The following is an 18,708-nucleotide window of genomic DNA, read 5'->3' as shown; positions in this document are numbered from 1 at the left end:
GGACTCCCTAAGATCATAGAATCATAGAGTTGGAAGAGACCACAAGGGCCATCCAGTCCAACCCCCTGCCAAGCAGGAAACACCATCAAAGCATTCTTGACATGTGCCTGCCAAGCCTCTGCTTAAAGACCTCCAAACAAGGAGACTCCACCACACTCCTTGGAAGCAAATTTCATTGCCGAACAGCTCTTACTGTCAGGAAGTTCTTCCTAATGTTTAGGTGGAATCTTCTTTCTTGTAGTTTGAATCCATTGCTCCGTGTCCGCTTCTCTGGAGCAGCAGAAAACAACCTTTCTCCCTCCTCTATATGACACCCTTTTATATATTTGAACATGGCTATCATATCACCCCTTAACCTTCTCTTCTCCAGGCTAAACATACCCAGCTCCCTAAGCCGTTCCTCATAAGGCATTGTTTCCAGGCCTTTGACCATTTTGGTTGCCCTCCTCTGGACACATTCCAGCTTGTCAGTATCCTTCTTTAACTGTGGTGCCCAGAACTGAACACAGTACTCCAGGTGAGGTCTGACCAGAGCAGAATACAGTGGTACTATTACTTCCCTTGATCTAGATGCTATACTCCTATTGATGCAGCCCAGAATTGCATTGGCTTTTTTAGCTGCTGCATCACACTGCTGACTCATGTCAAGTTTGACATGAGTAATTAGTCTCAAACCCTCAGCGAGTTAGGGACTTTCCCTGCATGTGAAGACAGGCTCCAGAGGATTGAGCGAACAAAACCGAAAGTGGATCCAATGGTCAAGAAGGTGGTTTCTACACGTGCCATCGAGGGAAATGAGGGACTGACGGAGCTCGTCAGCCTGGCAAGGTAGCCCATCTAAGAGAAGGAAAACTCTGGTCCTAAACTTCCACTGCCTTGTGGCTATCCCATTCATGAGAAAGGCTTCGGGAGTAAACCTCGAGGAACAATCTTTACCCTCTGCCTTTCATGACATCTTAGGGAGAAGAAGAGGCTAAGCAGTAAACCCTACACAAATCTGGACTCCCTAAGATGGTTGGATAGTGCTTTGTGCTTGTCCTTCTGGTGCAAAACGTCTTGCTCTGCTTTCCTTTGGACCACGTCAGTGAGGCCGAGAGGAGGGTCTTGTTGTCTGGGAAGCCCAGGACTTCCATACACACTGTCCAGGCTTGCACCCCAGGGAGGTCCCTTTGGTGCTGCTAATGGAGCAGTTTGACTACACCCCCAGAGGCGCACTCCATTGCCTCTCGAGCCATACAAATGCCATAACCCCACACCTGTTCAGCACAGAAGCAAAACAACCCGGGGGGGGGGTGTGTGAAGGAGACATAAGTTCATCTCCAGGCACCCATGCATTCACAATAAGTCATGGTGTGGCTTGGTGTGGTGTGCAAAGCAGGCTATTAATTTCACATTTTGCCACATTTCCCAGCAAATAAATGTCTTTGCAACATTAAGCTTGTTTTCCTCACTTTTTTTTTTAAAGTGCTTTAAATGTAAAGCTTCAGAACCTTCCCCAGAATACATGCAAACTTGGTGGTGTCGTCATTTCTAAAATTCCAAGTCTTTCAAACTAGGTCAGATTTACCCCGAAAATACATTACATTAATTTCAGCACAGGCTTAGTTTAGTGCTGTTAGGCACACGCCCACAAAACATTTATTCTAATAACAGAAGCTAAACGAATAATCACCAGATCTTGAGTTTTAAGATAAGCACGTTAACAATTTTGGTAGCATCAACAAATTTAAAAGCCAGTACAAAATCGACACCAAAAATAGATAAATGTCTGATGCATGACAGCCTCTTGAATTAAACTTTCCATGTGTGTTTTGTTTAAACAGCAGGTTTATAAGTTTGCTCTTCTAAAATATCCGTGCTCTGGAGTAGCTCAGGACATCATGGCAGTCATGAACTGCTCAACAGATAGTGGAATGTGCTACTTCCATTCTTGGCGGTTTTGAATCCTGCACTGCGGGGGTTGGACTCGATGACCCTTGAGGTCCCTAGAACTGCCTGCTAGATTGGACAGTGGCCCATCTAGTCTAGCATCCTGTTCTCACAGTGTCCAGTCAGGTGATTCTGGGGAACCTGCCAGCAGGAGCCAAGCACAAGAGCAGTTTCCAGCAACTAACAGAATAATAGAATTGTAGAGTTGGGAGGGAGTCCCAGGAGTCCTCTAGCCCAGCCCCCTGCAATGCAGGGAATTCTGCTCACAGCCAACCCTGAGTGGGCTCGAACCACCAACCACAGACCCATTGCACAAAAGCATTCCTGCCTCCACAGAGCACAGCCCTCTGATGGCCCTCTCCTTCATGAAATTGCCCAATCCTCTTTCAAGCTGGCAGCCATCACTGCCTCTTGTGGAAGTGAGTTCCAAAGTTTAACTATGTCCTGGGGGGGGGCTTTTCCTTTTATCCATCCTGAATCTTCCAACGCTCAGCTTCATTCGATGCCCATGAGTTTTAGTGTTAGGAGAGGGGGAGACAACCTTTTCTCTTGTCCGCTTTCTCTGTGCCGTGCATAATTTTACTAACTTCTATCATGTCACCTCTTGCTCTCATTTTCTCTAACCTAAAACGTTCCAGGGCTTTGGAAGGAGACTAGCAGCATTTGGGGCAGGGGGGAGATTAGACCCAGAATGTAGAATATAGACCAAAAGAGTAACCCCTCCTGGGTTGGCTAAAACTTCCAACCAGTCCAGCATTCCTGTTTCCCAGAATGCTTTCAGGAATCCCTGAAGAAGGGCCTGAAAACAACAGCCCTGCCCTGGCTGCCTTCCCACTCCCCACCACCAGTGCACATGGAGGTTTAAAGGTAGACTGCCTCCAAACATGGAAGCTCCATTGCAGTAGCCTGGCTTCAAAGTGCACCAAGAGACCATAATTTAGCCTGACTAGTTCTTCCTAGCCATCCCTTTCATAGCGATGTAAATCAAGGCGGTGGTGGTCTTCACCCGCAACTGCATACAACTAACCGTGCCCTTTATACTAACATAACACAACAGAAAGGCGATATATACCAACTCTCTAGCACGGGGTGCTTTGATGCCCCGTCTCTTGGGGTTCGGTGTTCAGTTAAATGCCAGGAGAACTGGGGATGCGTCAGCGTCTTTAAAAGAAAAATCTACTTTTTTCTGCTCGAGCGATTCTTTTAAGTACCACCCAGAGCCTCTTAATGGGTCTGCTCAAGGGAAGGAATTTGAGGAGAAGGTCCTGGACCCCCTCTGCAAAAGGACACACACACACCCCAAAAAATGAAAGAAAACCAGCCAGGCGCATTAGCATCCTAAAAGGGAAGGGGGATGTTTGTAAGCTGGCTAAGCCCAGGGTCTAAACGTGCCTGGGCGCTTCCCTGAGCCAGGCTGAGCTTCTCCCCCCTATTCTCCTCTCCCCCCCCCAAGCTTTTCGCCCTCACCACGGGGTTGCCATGAGCCATCTCTCCTCGCCCTCTCGCAGCTCGGCGGCCACCGCCTAACGCCCGTCCGCGCGCGCCCTCTGGCGGTTCCCGAGCCAACTGCCGAGCAGCCGGCCCCTTTCGCCTCTCCGGGGGCTGCCGGCGCTCTGGGAGGGAGGTGTCAATCAGAGAGGGGAGGCTTCGCTGGAGATGAACCGTCGGTGGGGTGGGAGAGGGCTGAACCGTTACCAAGAAGCTTTCTATTTTGTATATATGTAGAATAAAATATTTGTTGAGTTTTGCATGCACATGACCACAAAACGTGCGTTCGTGGCATTTTTTTTAAATGGGGGCAGGGTTTTTAAAAGGGGGAAATTAAAGGGAAATAGCCAGAGGCATGTGATTATAATTTGCATTCATCTCTGCAATACCTTTAACACCGGTGCATTCTCCTCATACTCTGTGCATAGAGTTGGAAGGGAACCCCAATTGTAGAATCTCAACAAAGGCATCCATGGCAGAACTTTCTTCTTCAGTGTCCCATCCTCAGCTGTGGGACTTTGAGAGCACTTGAGGGGCTGCCAGGGCTAACAAGAGTCCTTTGGTGGCACCTGACCCTGCTGGGTCAGTAGAGCCTGAGACTCTTCATCTCAGGGTCGTGGGTTCAAGTCCCACGTTGAACAAAAGATTCCTGCAGGGGGTTGGAATAGGTGACCCGGTGGGTCACTTCCAGCTCTACAATTCTATGATTCTGTAACAGCCTTTAATAATAATAATAATAATAATTTATACCCCACCCATCTGGCTGGGTTTCCCCAGCCTCTCTGGGCAGCTCCCAACATCATCATCATCATCATCATCATCATAAAGCGATAAAAGATCAAACATTTAAAACTTCCCTAGTAAGCCACTAGCCATACCACCAGGCACCAACCAGGCAAGGAAGAACTTCCTGACAGTAAGAGCTGTTCAGCAGTGGAATTTGCTGCCAAGGAGTGTGGTGGAGTCTCCTTCTTTGGAGGTCTTTAAGCAGAGGCTTGACAGGCATATGTCAGGAATACTTTGATGGTGTTTCCTGCTTGGCAGGGGGTTGGACTGGATGGCCCTTGTGGTCTCTTCCAATTCTATGATTCTAATGACTCCTGAGGAGACCACATTTGGGCATTGTCTGGGGATTCCGACTGGGGGACAAAAAAATCCAGGAGGCTCTCCATTGGTGGCCCGGTGGCAAAGAAGGAGCCCAGCTGCCATAGCAGAATTGTTGTTGTTATTATTTATTAAATTTGTATTCTTCCCTATCCCCACAGGTCTCAGGGCGGTTCACAGGATAAAATCACAACATACAAACACAAAACATACAATCAAAATCAAACAACAATCCTTTTCCCCCCCCCAACACTTTTTAACAGGGCATTGGATGTCGATCAACCAAAGGCCTGGTTAAAGAGGAACGTTTTCGCCTGGCGCCTAAAGGAAGGTGCCAAGCGAGCCTCCCTAGGGAAAGCATTCCACAAATGGGGGGGGCATTGCAGAAAAGGCCTGCTCTCCTGTTGCTATCCTCTAGACCTCTCTTGGAGGAGGTACACAAAGAAGGGCCTCAGAAGGTGATCTCAGGGTCTGGGTAGGTTCATATGGAAAGAGGCGGTCCTTGAAGATGAGGAGGAAATAAAAAGTCAAAGCGAGCAGGAATGAGGCCCCATTGAGACAGGGAACAGGCTGGATGGTCTTCAGGCTATTCCCTTAAGACCCATAGGGTGCGGTGGGAGAGGAAATCTGAGGCAGCTGCGGGGCCACCCCTGGGACTTACTCCTGAGGAGACCAGACTGGAAATGGGGTGCTTGCGCACTGGTAAGAAAGAGCTGTGCTGAAGCACCCCCCAGGAAGGAGAAGCTTGTTGAAGGACCAGGTATTGGGAGGAATCTGAGCCTGAGGTGAAAGTGGATACAGTGGTACCTGGGGTTACAGACACTTCAGGTTACAGACGCTTCAGGTTACAGACTCTGCTAACCCAGAAATAGTACCTCGGGTTAAGAACTTTGCTTCAGGGTGAGAACAGAAATCGCGTGGTGGCAGCAGCAGCGGGAGGCCCCATTAGCTAAAGTGGTACCTCAGGTTAAGAACAGATTCAGGTTAAGAACGGACCTCCAGAACGAATTAAGTTCTTAACCCGAGGTACCACTGTATTGTGGGGCAGCTGATGTACAGATCAGTTGTGAGCTGGTGGTACCTTTGGCAACCCCTCTGCCACATGGCCTGTAGAAGGCATGGAACCTGCCTCCTCAGACATCCCTTGCCCAGGGATGCAACACACAGCACTAATGCAGATGAATGTTAGAATCAAGCTCCAGGAAAGCTTTATTGGGAGGGAGAAATATGGCTCAGAACTGCCTACAATAATTGGCAACAGCTCTCCAGGATTTAAGAAAGGAGCCTCACCTTTCTGGAGATGCCAGGGATTGAACATCTGCCCCCAGAGTGACAGCCCTTCCCCAAATGTGTTTCCCGCATCTTCCTCATAAAATGTTCTCGGTATGGCTTAGCAAGCCATATAAAAACAATATAATTAGTCAATAAAAAGCAGCCAACAACAGGCAGATAAAACCAAGTCACTCAATAATAAATAAGACAGAGCTAAAAATTCACACGGTGAGTTTAAAAGGTCTAGGAAATTGCAGAAGTCTTGAAAGATCTTAAAGGCACAGGAGAATTAAAGTTCTTACCAGGCTGTGAAGAAAAGATCGCCTGTTAATTACTGCAGGCCAGACTGCTTGTTGCTACATGGGCTGTTTCATAAAGTTGGCAATGCCAGCTTCAGCCAATTCTGAACCCGGGCTCTTGAAGAGGATTATGAACAAATTAGGGAGGGCTGAATCACCTAGGGACAGCGATGATGTTCATTTTTCGGGCCCTGCATGTAGACAAATAGCTCACTTTCAGAACTGGGTTGTGTGCGGATTTGAGGGGGAAGCATACATGGAATTCTGAACAAAAAATGAGGAAGGCACACAGGTCAACCAGCAGACAGTTTGTATCTTCTCCAGCTACCTCTGCACCAGTTCCAAGTTCTCATTCATCTCCGATCACCTTGAAGAGGTAAAGTTGGCTGAGAGGTTGTGCTTATGTTTGAAGCAGATGTCCGCAATGCCTGTGAAAATAATGCCAGCAGCAATTGGGTTGGCAAATATTGTTTGGAAAGTCATGCTGTGGTGGGCTTTGCCTATAAAACACACAATGTGAGCTTCTCAGAGACATCTGAGGCGGGGCCTTCTCGGCACTGGCACCTCAATTGTGGAATTCCCTCCTTGAGGAAGTACATTGTTCCCCTCGCTGGCAGCATTTCACAATCAACTCTAAATGCATATAGTTCACCCAGCCATTGTAAGAGGGTCATGTCAGTTTTGAAGTTAGGCTCTGTTGCATGTCGGTAGATTTTAATGCAATGTTTGGGTCTAACTGTATTGTAATGGTGTTGTACAGCACCAGGACCTGCCTAAGACATTTTGGCACCTGAGGAGACCTAAGACAAAATGGCACCACCCTCCCTGCCAGGGAAGAAGGGGTGTGTGAAATTCAGGAACATCAGGAACAATGGGAGGAAAGGAATAAAGATCTACATTGGGTTCTGCTGCCTCTGTGGATCTTGCCACCTGAAGCGGTCACGTCACCTTGCCTCATGGGTGGGCCGGCTCTGGGCTCCTGACTGAGAGGAAGGGTGTCACCAAAAGAAAATGAATTCTCATTATCATCTGGACAGGTCACTGTAGAAAACAGGATTCTGGACTAAATAGCCCTCTTGTCTGATTCAGTGGGGCTCTTGGTGCATTCGCAGTAAGGAGTGAAATATATTTGCGCAAAGCTCCCGTGCTTTCAGGGCTCATTACCGAGAAGCAATCAAGTTAAAAATAATAATAGAAAGATGTTTGCCTCTTCACATGGCATATCCCAATAGCAGGAGTGAGAATCGATCCAGCTCCTTCTTTCAACCGTAGGTGCGACGGCGCCATCTGCCGGCTACAGTGGGCAGCGCGCATCTTCTGCGCAAAGCCCCCAGCCCGTGTTGAGTGGTTGATTTAAGCTGAGTTACGCATCCTTTTAAAAAGAAGGGATTTTAATGAAAACTCTGACAGTCCCATAATTACAGAGCCGGGCTAACACCTCCACGTACCAGAAAGGCAGCAACATCCATAATAATATGGTAAACCAGAGCCTCACAAATGAGACAAAGAGCAAAGGCAATTTTCTCCTAAAGCAGTTCTGCATCCCAACCAAATATGCTTAATGGCACTGTCAACACTCTGGGTTCGATGGCGCCGGCTCGTTCAGCAGTGCACGTCCTTCCCCCATCAGCGCGAGGCAGTTTTGCATGCAGAGCTATTGAAACCCAATTGAAGAACTCGGGGGATCGTTAGAAGGCTCTCTCCAGGAGCCATCTGGGAAGGCACACGCGGCCACAAGGATGCGCTTCTCCTCCAAATGAGCGCCTCGTGCCCTATGAAAACGTAATGCAATTGCGAGGAACCCCAGCCTCTGGGATCTGACAAAGCCCCCCCAAATGCAGCAAACGGTGTTTTGGCAGAAAGTGTGCAGAGGAAACGACTGGCGTGCTTTTACAAGCTCACAGAAGCCCACAGTCTCCAATGCACCGTTGAGGAGCTAGGGAGTCAAACATGCGATAGCAGCACAGCTCCAGGCGCTTCTGGGTGATGCTGATGTTTTTATTGTATTCAGTTATGTACATTGCTTAGGGAAGACTGCAATTAAGCGTTCTGTAAAACTGTCAGAATCTTCTAAAAATGTCCGAGGGTCAGGGCCCTGGTCCCTGCATCCTTTAGGAGCCTAGCAACGCCCCTGGATAGAGCTCTGAGGATTCTACCTGATCTCAGTGGCTTTCAATATTTGGTATCCTTCTGGGCTGGAATGAGACCATGGCTGCTTCCGGATGACCTGTTTATTGAGCATTGATCCTGATGTGGTCCTAATTTTCCTTCAAACAACCCACACCATATATTTAAAGCACAGGGCATCGACCAAACAATCCTGGGAACCGCGGCTTACCCCGCAGAGCTGCAATTGCCAGCATGCTTAACCAGTGGCAAAGCTACATGCTCCAGCACCGGGGGCGGAGAGCAGGCGGGGGCATGGCTGGCATGTGCCCCGGAGTGTGGCATGTCGCCCGCGGGGGTGTGGCATGCGTCCCGGGAGCGTGGTGCACCGCCTGCGGGGGCGTGGCGCACGGTGCGTGGGGGGCACACGGCATGTGTCCGGGAGGCAGCCACAATGGTATCCCCCTCCCTGATGGTGCCGGGGGTATGTGCTCCCCCCGCCCCCGCCCCCCCGTTCCTCCACCAGTGTGCTTAGCAAACCATCGTTCCCAGGGTTCTTGGGCGGAAGTGATGTTCTTTGCATGTGTGTTAACTGTGCACTAACGGTACTACAGGAGCACTAATTCTACAAGGGACCAGGCTCACTTCAAATGATTGCCTCAGAGAGAAGAACTACACCTTTTTCCAGCAAGCAGGGCATCTAGAAGAACCACGTATTCATGGCATGAGATTCACAGGGAGGAATTCCCTTCCACCTGCAATAGAGCCACCAATAAACAAGTCAAGCATTTTGCCCAATCCTGCAGGAATTTCAGCCTGATGAAGACCCAGCATCCTGGGTCAGGACGTCTCCAGCACTCCATGCTTCAGCATTGTTGACCACATGGCTAAAGTGTGTCCCACCATAACCAGCAATCTCCCCATCAATGGTGAGCTGGACAAGCATATTGGCAAGGCAGCTACCACAGTGGCCCACCTCTGGGGGGGGGGGGAAGGGGTATGGGAGAATGTGATGCTAAGGACCAATCCCAAGATGAAGGTCTACCAGGTTTCCATGTTGAGCATGCTGCTTTATTGAAATGAGTCGCTGGCAGCTTACAACCACCAGGAGCAACCCCTCAACGCCTTCTACATGTGCTGCATCAGGGAGATTTGGGGCATCAGGACAGTCTCAAAGATGTGCTCTCCCAAACCCACATTCCCAGCATGCATGTTCACACTGCTTTCTCAGTGACGTCTACACTGGCTTTGTCGTGTCCACAGAATGGAAAATGGCAAGGACCCCAAGGAAGTGCATTACAAAGATGCCCGCAAATGTGGTATAAAGGCTGGCGGGAATCCCTTGCAGATTGACTGTAGTGCCTGGAGATAGATAGTCAGGTTGCACATCCATAGCAGTGACCAGAGAAGGAATGACTGCTGGGAACAACGCAGAAAGAAGTAACGCCATGGGGCATCTGCAGCAGCATAACTGGATGGATGCCTTCATCTGCCCCGGCTGCAACAAAACATGTCTCTCCTGTATCAGTCTCTACAGCCACAGAGGGTGCTGTAACTCTCCAACAGTTTGACGTCACCCCCAAAGGCTCAGTCCTCCATTGTCTCCCGAGACAGACAGACGCCAACAACTGTTATGGTTTGAGGGTGACCACTAAGAGTATGGCACAGCCAGTGATCAGGCAATGGTTTGTGCTAACTCATTTCATCATAAGCAGTTTTTAAATTGTCCTTTACGTAACCATGAGAATGAACTTAAAATGGAAGGGGCATGCTTTCGACATTTACGATCTACAAGAACTGCTCACTTTTAATTATTTATACTTTTCACTCGGCTTCATAGCTAATGATGATTTATATTTAAGACCAGATTTTTCTAAAAAAAAGATTTAACTGCGTTTAAGAGCTGTGATCTGGGCTTTTTCTGGTTTTTAAAAAAAGATCCAGTCATGATAGCTAACTAATGCCCTCTTCTGTTTTAAGCAAGTATTGCTCAAAAAGCACAAATTTTTTATTAACATTGTTTTTCATTTAATCCTTACAAGGAGCCTGGCCTATATATTCCAAGGGGTGATCTACATTTTGGCAAATCGCGCACCAATCTGGGGGCCCTGGATACTAGCTCTGTGCTGGAAAGCGAACAGAATTTGGAGAGTGAGAAAGGTGGATGGGGTCAAGGGCCTTCCTTGCCCAACGTTTTCCCCAGCAAATCTTCATGTCTGGATCCCCAGGCCCACATAAACAGCATGGAGTAGGCTAAATATGGTAATCAACAGAGGAAAGGCATATAATCCCACCCAAATATTTTTTGCAAATGTAGGGTTGCCATATTTCAAAAAGTGGAAACCCGGACACAAAGTTGGCCAAAGTTGTCGAGTTTTTTCAGCAAAATCCCCCCCCCCAAAAAAAGAGTTTTTGAGCTATCTTTAAGGAAAATTGCCAAAAACGGCACTGCCAACAAGGGTTGCCATACATTTGGATTTTCCCAGACATTTTGCGATTTCCACCTGGACACTGTTTCCGACAGCCAAATCCCAGCTAGGTCCCGACTTTCTGCCACTTTGCAAAAGAGATGTGGCAACCAACATCCCCAGTCTCATCCTTATTCAGTTTTCTGCCAAAAGATTGCTTCCCTGTGCCCAAAGTCTAAACAAAAATGCTGCTTGCCATTTCCTGGCAGATTTATTCACACTCCGGTCAGTGACCGAAATAAATTGATTGATTGATTGATTCATTCATTCATTCATTCATTCATTCATTCATTCACATACATTCACTAATTTGCTTTTTCTCTGATACAATAAACCCCAGGCAGGTTATAACAGATTAAGCACATAAAAGGGTGCAGGCCAGTGGTCCCTGGGAAGGACATCCCAAGGGCTGTGTGGTACTGCAGGCCATTCTGTGAGATAGTTCAGTTGGTAGGACATGAGACTCTTAATCTCAGAGTCTCAGAGTCATGGGTTCAAGTCCCACATTGGGGGGAGGGAGAGATTCCTGCATTGCAGGAATGACCCACATGGTCCCTTCCAACTCTATGATTCTATGACCTTCATTGTGAAGGGCCTCCCTTTGTTGGTGATAGGAAAGCCCCTAGCTACAGATGCCCCACCAGAAGTGCAAGAGCTAAAAGGCGCGGGGATATGGGGTGATTCCGAATCCATAGCACTTTCCTTTCCCAGACAGGCACGGTGGTTTTTCTCCTACGGTTGGCAGCAGAGCTCGCCCAAGCCATTGTCCTGCCTGAAGCAAAGGACATGGTGGCGGCTCCTGGAATCCATGTACAAACGTCCACCAGAATGGTGGTTGAATCTTGCTTGGCGATGGGACAGTGTGTCCTCTGCTGCACTTGGGGACCACAAACTAGCTCAGGGGACACAGGGCAGAGGAGGCAGTGGCGCACACAGCTCTGTCCGCTCCCACCTCTCAGGATCTGCCGTCTGACTCCCTTTGCCTAATAGTAGGGCCGGTCCTGACTGGAAAGAAAAGGAGGGGAATTCTAAACAGGGGGGGGGGAATGGGAACCAAAAGGGGGACAGAGAGCCACCACACTAGGCCTGTCAGGGCTGGGGAAATGTTGGCTCCTTCACCATAGACCAGTGATGGTGAAACTATGACACGCGTGTCAGACGTGACACGCAAAGCCCTCACTGCTGGCACATGCCCCATCGTTCTCCGCTCCTCCTCCTCCTCCTCCTCCTCCTCCTCTGATCCTTTTTTTGTTGTTGTTGCTGCTGGTAGCCAGAGATTTGTTTTTTAACCCTTTCTGTGCTGTTTTTCTGGCGCTTTGGCAGACGATGATTGGGTGTAACAGCGTTCGTTTTTTAACCCGTTCTGTGCTGGGGTTTTTTTTGCGCTTTGGCAGACTATGTCGGTGCTGCGTGTTAGTTCCAGCAAAGGTATTATTCGTCATTTATTTCTGTTCTCTTCCCCCCCCCCAAAAAAAAGCGCAGCAGCTTTGGGGCATCCCCCCCAAAGCAAAGTAACTTTTGCAGCCCCCCCAAAAAAACCTCCAAAACTTTGGTCAGCAGCTCCCCGCAAAAAGCTCAACAACTCCGGGCACTTTGTGATAAATAAGGGGTTTTTGGTTTGGTTTGGTTTGGTTAAATAATTAGTTTTTGGTTTATTAAATACAGTTATATATTACAATTATACATTTTTGTTATTTAAACTATAAATATCACGAAATTATGGTGTTTTTTTTCTCAAAGTGGCACACCACCCGAGTTATGCACAGTTTTTGGGCGGATTTTGACACACCAAGCTCAAAAGGTTGCCCATCACTGCCATAGACAATCCTCTTCCTGGCCCAACCTCCACCGGACTGCTCTGTCCAACAGCACAGCAAACAAAGAGAGCCCCAGAATAAACACATACACCTTTGTGACACAGCATTGCCTAGGTGGTGTTCGTGACAAGGAGTGCCCTTTTCAGCTAGTATTTATCTACTTGTTTCCTACCCCAGCCTGCCTCCCTAAGGAGCCCAGGGCAGCAAAAAGCTAAGCAGCGAAACAATGCTGTTTAAACATTTTCCGTTTTATGGTTGCAACTGTTTCAGTGGTCTTATTTATCATTGTAGCCCACCCTGAAAACTTGTAGGGAAGGGTAGGTACGAAATGTAATAAAATAAATAATTTTTTTTAAAGTAAAAAATATTTTAAAACAAAGCGTTTCTAAAAAAAAAAACCAGTTATGGCTGATTCGTCAGCTGTTACTGTTTCTGGAATACAACAGCCAAAACGCTGTCAGAGGCAGATTTAAGGCAACACGACTGGTTCCCCCGCTCAGGGTGCCAAGCCAAGAGGGCACCTTCCTGCCTCCTTCCCAAAGCCTAGTTAGCGCATGCCCCACTTTAGGAAGGAGACAGGAGGGATCTAGGAGCCTGAATGCACCAGTGAGATGTAATCACGTAAGATCACCGTTAAAGGGGTTCCATTGGTTGTCTGTAATTGAGTGGGCAAAATTCAAGGCCCTGACTTTAACGTATGAAGTTCCAAACAACTTGGAACCCAAATATCCAAAAGTGTGCAGCCTGCTCGATCAGTCTGCCTGTGTATTAAAATTGATAGGAGAGGCTCTTGTTGTGGTCCTGCCATTGAAGCAAGCTCACCTGAAAGGCAGGGTCTTCTCAATGGTGGCACCTCACCTATTCAAATCCCTTGCACGGGGTGCCATAGTTCACCACGACCCCTCTCATAGCTTCAACAAGCTTGGGTCCAGCAGCAGCAGTCAGTCGTGCCTCCCCATCTCTTGGCACAGCCTCTCCCAGCCAGTATGCATAGAGTCCTGCTGCACATCCTCCTTGTTCTCAAAACACCTTGCCAAAAAAATCTCTGTGTAAAAGGACAGGGATTTTTTTCCCCTGTGCAACACCACGTCCAGTAGGGGCTTTTGTCTTGCAGGTGGCTTTTGTGATGCGTTAAAGGCAAGGCCACCATCTCCCTCTGCCCTTCTGTCTGGCAAAAAAAATCCAGGCTCAGGCTGTCAGCTCTGATTAACCCCCAGCACCCAAGAATCTAGAGGGGGAAATCTGGCACCCAGGAATCTGGGGGGTCCCTCTCCCCCCACTAACCCATAGCATTATTAATGGGTTGTTCCTCTGTTGTAGATGGCTCTGGGAAGAAGGACAGGATATAAATTGCAATTATAAATAAAACAAACCTCGAGGTGTGCTGAGAGGTCTGTTTTTGCCCTATTCAGCTGATTTAATGAAGATAGTTCAACCATTAGTTCCCATGGAAACACATCATCGCAGCATCCCAATGCTATTAACACTCGTTTCTTCAAGTCCAAAACTCTATCCAGGTAAGACAGACCAGAGTGATAATCCTTTCTGGAGAAATACGAGAGTAAAACTCATTAAAGTATACATGGGTGGAGATGGTCCTTAAGATATCTCAGCCCAGGCCCATAATTTTTAGGGCCTTAACAGTTAAAACCAGCCATTTCGGCTGAGCCTGGACACAAACTGGCAACCAATGAAGGTTGCACAGCATCAAAGCAAAAGGTCTTGACCACTGAATAGTCTTGCAGCTCTATTATAAAGCAACTAAATTTTCTGAATGTTTTTCTTAGGCAGTATGGTGTGAAACCAGGGATGACTGCAGAAAATATCTAGTTTCAGAGTGCAAACAGCTGGGAAGGAGGATGATTAAGGGAAGAAATTTTTAGTGTATGCTAGGATGACCTGCTCGCTGCCTTGCCTTTTCCACCTCACCTGGAACAGGACCCTGACTGACTCCCGCTGCAGAAGATGAGGCTGCTCAGCAGACTCTTGGGCTGGGGTATTGCTCAGGGGTGATGTTGCTGTTACTGCTATTGATTTTTTTTGTATGTGGAAATTGTTCAATTTGGTTGTGTATTTTTTATGACTTTTGTTACGTTGTGATTATGTACGTTTTCATGCTGAAAGACTCTCCAGAGCTCTTAAGTGGTGCTTGGACGAAATTTGCAATTTCTCCCACTCGCTGTCACCTCACCCCTCCTTGAGGATTTCTCGATCCCACAGCCGAGTGCAATCCTTCCAGAGCATTTGGAAGTTTATCCCAATGTTACCTCTGTTCTTCAGAGATAATTCGATAGTCTATCTATAATCACCACTTAATTACACCTGTCGACAGCGTCTCAACAGATGCGGCTGACCTGCCCCGGAAGCCACTGCCTCTGGCAGCATTTCTGTTGGAATGAATAGAGTGTCGTAGCCTCAAGACAGCAGGGTGGCATGGTCACAAGACTGTGGTGTGGGATTAGCGACACTTGTGTGAGCATCCACAATGTACCTTTGCCAACAGTAATGCCAGGGCTAAGGATGTGGAAGCAGAGGGGAGAGAAGACACACACACCCCTTTCTGGCATTTAAATCTGTCCGCCAATCTCTTTCATTTGTGCCCACTGCCAATGATTAAATGAGTCCAAACCACTCAGCCATGAAGCTTGCTGGGTGACCTTGGGCCAAACACCCACTCTCAGTCTCACCTACCTCACAGGGTTGTTGTGAGGATAAAATGGAGAGAACTATGATTGCCACATTAAACTCCCTCCCATTGAATGCAGCTCAGCATTTGGAGCAGATAGATATTATATCCATAAGGATGTTCAAATATCAGTTGCACATACCCAGCACGGCCAGCATCCACACAACTACGGTATAGCTTTAGTCAATTTCTTATTTAATTCAGTCTGCATATCTTCTTCTTCTTTTCCTTTCTGCAGTCCTGAGTTTACATACTGAAGCTTGTCAGTGTCATACTGTATGCAGTGCAACAATAAACCGGAACAGAAAGATTATAGTCTTTATATATCTAGGGCTGAATGAAAACATGCAATCATGCAATTGCAGATGTCAATGGCAGGCGTTCATTGTGCCAGCTTTGTCAATCAGCAGACAGCAAGTGTTTAGCAATCATTGCATCAACAAATAGCGGTGAATTAGATTTTGATAAACCCAGATTGCTGGAAAGCCTGCTTCTGGGAGCTCAAATGTGGAGTCTGAATTTCAGATGAGGCTGAAGATACCGTACTTTCTCGTTCCTTCTTGCTCCAGAGGCGCAGATACAGGAGGGGCGTTGCTTCCTTTAGCTTCTATCTCAGGCTGTATGTTTGAGTCCCTTCCAATTCCTGGATCCAGCAAGGGCCATAATGGCTCCCAAGTACTGTATAAGTCATTAAGATAACAAAGGAAGTGGATCTGCAGCAGAGAACAAATGGGTGCTCCTCCTCCCTCACCTGGCTGTCGGTGAGAAGGACAATGTGTGAGCTAGAAGCTAGAAACAGGCTGCAGGCGGGGCAGCTGAGAGAGCCATGCCTGATTTCTACTGGAATCCAAGGCTGTGCAATAGCCTCAGTACCAGAGCTGCATTGCCCAAAGGCCTTGCTCATTCTCCCCTTTGTACCACTGCAGCACAATGCCTTTTCACACACATTTATCAGAACAATTCCTAAAAATGGTTTTATGTGAGGTGTAAGACTCTATTCTAAGATTCTAAGAATCCTGATGTTGTTTCTTATTATTTATATGGCAGGTATACTGTTTTTGGTTTTTCATATTCATTATGTTAGAGGATATATTAATGTATTATGATCCCCCCCTTTTCCCCTTATGGTAGTGTGTGTGTGTGCATGTGTGTACGCATGTGTGTGCATGTGTATACACACTTACTGTAAGTCACTTGGAGACCTTTGGGCAACGAGACTAGCAAGTTTAATAAATGAAATGGAAAGGAAAGGGAATCTCCACTTTCATCTAAAAAAGTAATAGTTCGCACGTTTCTAGGGCAGAGGTAGGGAACTTCAGGTCTGAGGCTAAATGTGGCCTCCAGACCTCTCCATCTGGCCCTCAGAACTCTCCCCAGGCATCACCTCACTGTCAATGCTTTGCATCCTTCAAGTGTTTGACACGACTGGAATGTGAGTGTCATGAATTCAAAGAAAGGCTGTTGTTTGCCTGAATGGGGCCATGATGATGATGATGAATTATTTCTATCCCATCCATCTGGTTGGGTTTCCCCAGCCACTCTGGCCACCTTTCAATAGAACATTAAAAACAGAATAAAGCTTCAAACATTAAAAACTTCTCTAAACAGGGGTGCCTTCAGATGTCTTCTAAAAGTCGGATAGTTGTTTATTTCCTTGACATCTGATGTTTCACAAGGTGAGTGGCACTACCGAGAAGGCCTCTGCCTGGTTCCGTGTAACCTCACTTCTCACAGTGAGGAACCACCAGAAGGCCCTCAGAGCTGGACCTCAGCTGAGAGATGAGGATGGAGACGCTTCTTCAGGTATACTGGGCCAAGGCCGTTTAGGGCTTTAAAGGTCAGCACCAACCCTTTGAATTGTGCTCGGAAACGTACTGGGAGCCAATGTAGGTCTTTCAAGACAGGTGTTATATGGCCTCAGCAGCCACTCCCACTTACCTGTCTAGCTGCTGCATTCTGTATTACAGTCAAACCTCGGTATACACCTACCTCTGTTTGCGACCGCTTCGGCGAGCGACCGCCATGGACCCGGAAGTATTTACATCCAGGTTCCGCAGCGTCGGATGCGCAGGCGCAATCTGCACAGCTCGCACATGCGCAGAAGCATGCCTTCAGGGAGCGACCGCCTCCGCAGAACGGATTGCGGTTACAAACCGAGTACCACTGTAGTTGCAGTTTCTAGTTCACCTTCAAAGGTAGCCCCACATAGAGCGCATTGCAGTAGTCCAAGTGGGAGATAACCAGAGAATGCACCACTCTGATGAGACAGTCTGCAGGCAGGGAGGGTCTCAGCCTGCCTACCAGATGGAGCTGGTAGACAGCTGCCCTGGACACAGAATTGACCTGTGCCTCCATGGACAGCTCTGAGTCCAATATGACTCCCAGGCTGCACGCCTGGTCCTTCAGGGGAACAGTTGCCCCATTCAGGATCAGGGAGTCGCCCACACCCACCCGCCCTTTGTCCCCCCAAAACAGTACTTCTGTCTTGTCAGGATTTAACCTCAATCTGTTAGCTGCCATCCGTCCTCCAACTGCCTCCAGGCACTCACACAGGACATTCACCGCCTTTACTGGTTCTCATTTAAAAGAGAGGTAGAGCTGGGTATCATCTGCATACTGGTGAATACCCAGCCCAAACGCCCTGATGATCTCTCCCAGCGGCTTCATAGAGAGGGTGAACAGATATTAGCCTACCCTATAAAGGCACATTAAAGAAGGCTGATCGCCGAAGAATTGATGCTTTTGAATTATGGTGCTGGAGGAGACTCTTGAGAGTCCCATGGACTGCAAGAAGATCAAACCTATCCATTCTGAAGGAAATCAGCCCTGAGTGCTCACTGGAAGGACAGATCGTGAAGATGAGGCTCCAATACTTTGGCCACCTCATGAGAAGAGAAGAATCCTTGGGAAAGACCTTGATGTTGGGAAAGATGGAGGGCACTAGGAGAAGGGGACGACAGAGGACGAGATGGTTGGACAGTGTTCTCGAAGCTACAAACATGAGTTTGACCAAACTGCGGGAGGCAGTGGAAGACAGGAGTGCCTGGCGTGCTCTGGTCCATGGGGTCATGAAGAGTCGGACACGACTAAACGACTAAACAACAACAACAACAACATAAAGGCACATTTAAGTTCACTCCTCAATTCAGTTTGGCTTCTGGGCCTACTCTCCTTTGACATGTGGCCTGAACAAGGTTCCCCACTCCTGGCTTAATGGGAGGGCTCAGGGATGCAGACACAAGGGGGAGACCACTATGTATGTTGGGGGGGGGGTTAGTCAGCAGTATGTGAAACCAAACCTTCTGAGCACAACAGAAGGAGACTTTCATATATTTTTAAGGCATAGAATATTCAGAACTCTAGTTGTTTCTTGATACTAAGAAGCAAAATTCTCTCACTAGTATTTGTTCCATTACCTTAGAGTTAGGTTGAAGAAGAAATCTAAACCCAAATCTGACTTCAGCTGCTGTCTGGCCTGACTTGCCAAAAGTATTTTAAGGATTCACATTTGCTTGGATCTAAGTTCACCCTGCAATCAA

This window comes from Zootoca vivipara, chromosome 3, assembly GCF_965207765.1.
Source record: "Zootoca vivipara chromosome 3, rZooViv2.hap1.1, whole genome shotgun sequence".
Classification (NCBI taxonomy): domain Eukaryota; kingdom Metazoa; phylum Chordata; class Lepidosauria; order Squamata; family Lacertidae; genus Zootoca; species Zootoca vivipara.
Note: the sequence above shows the minus strand (reverse complement) of the source record.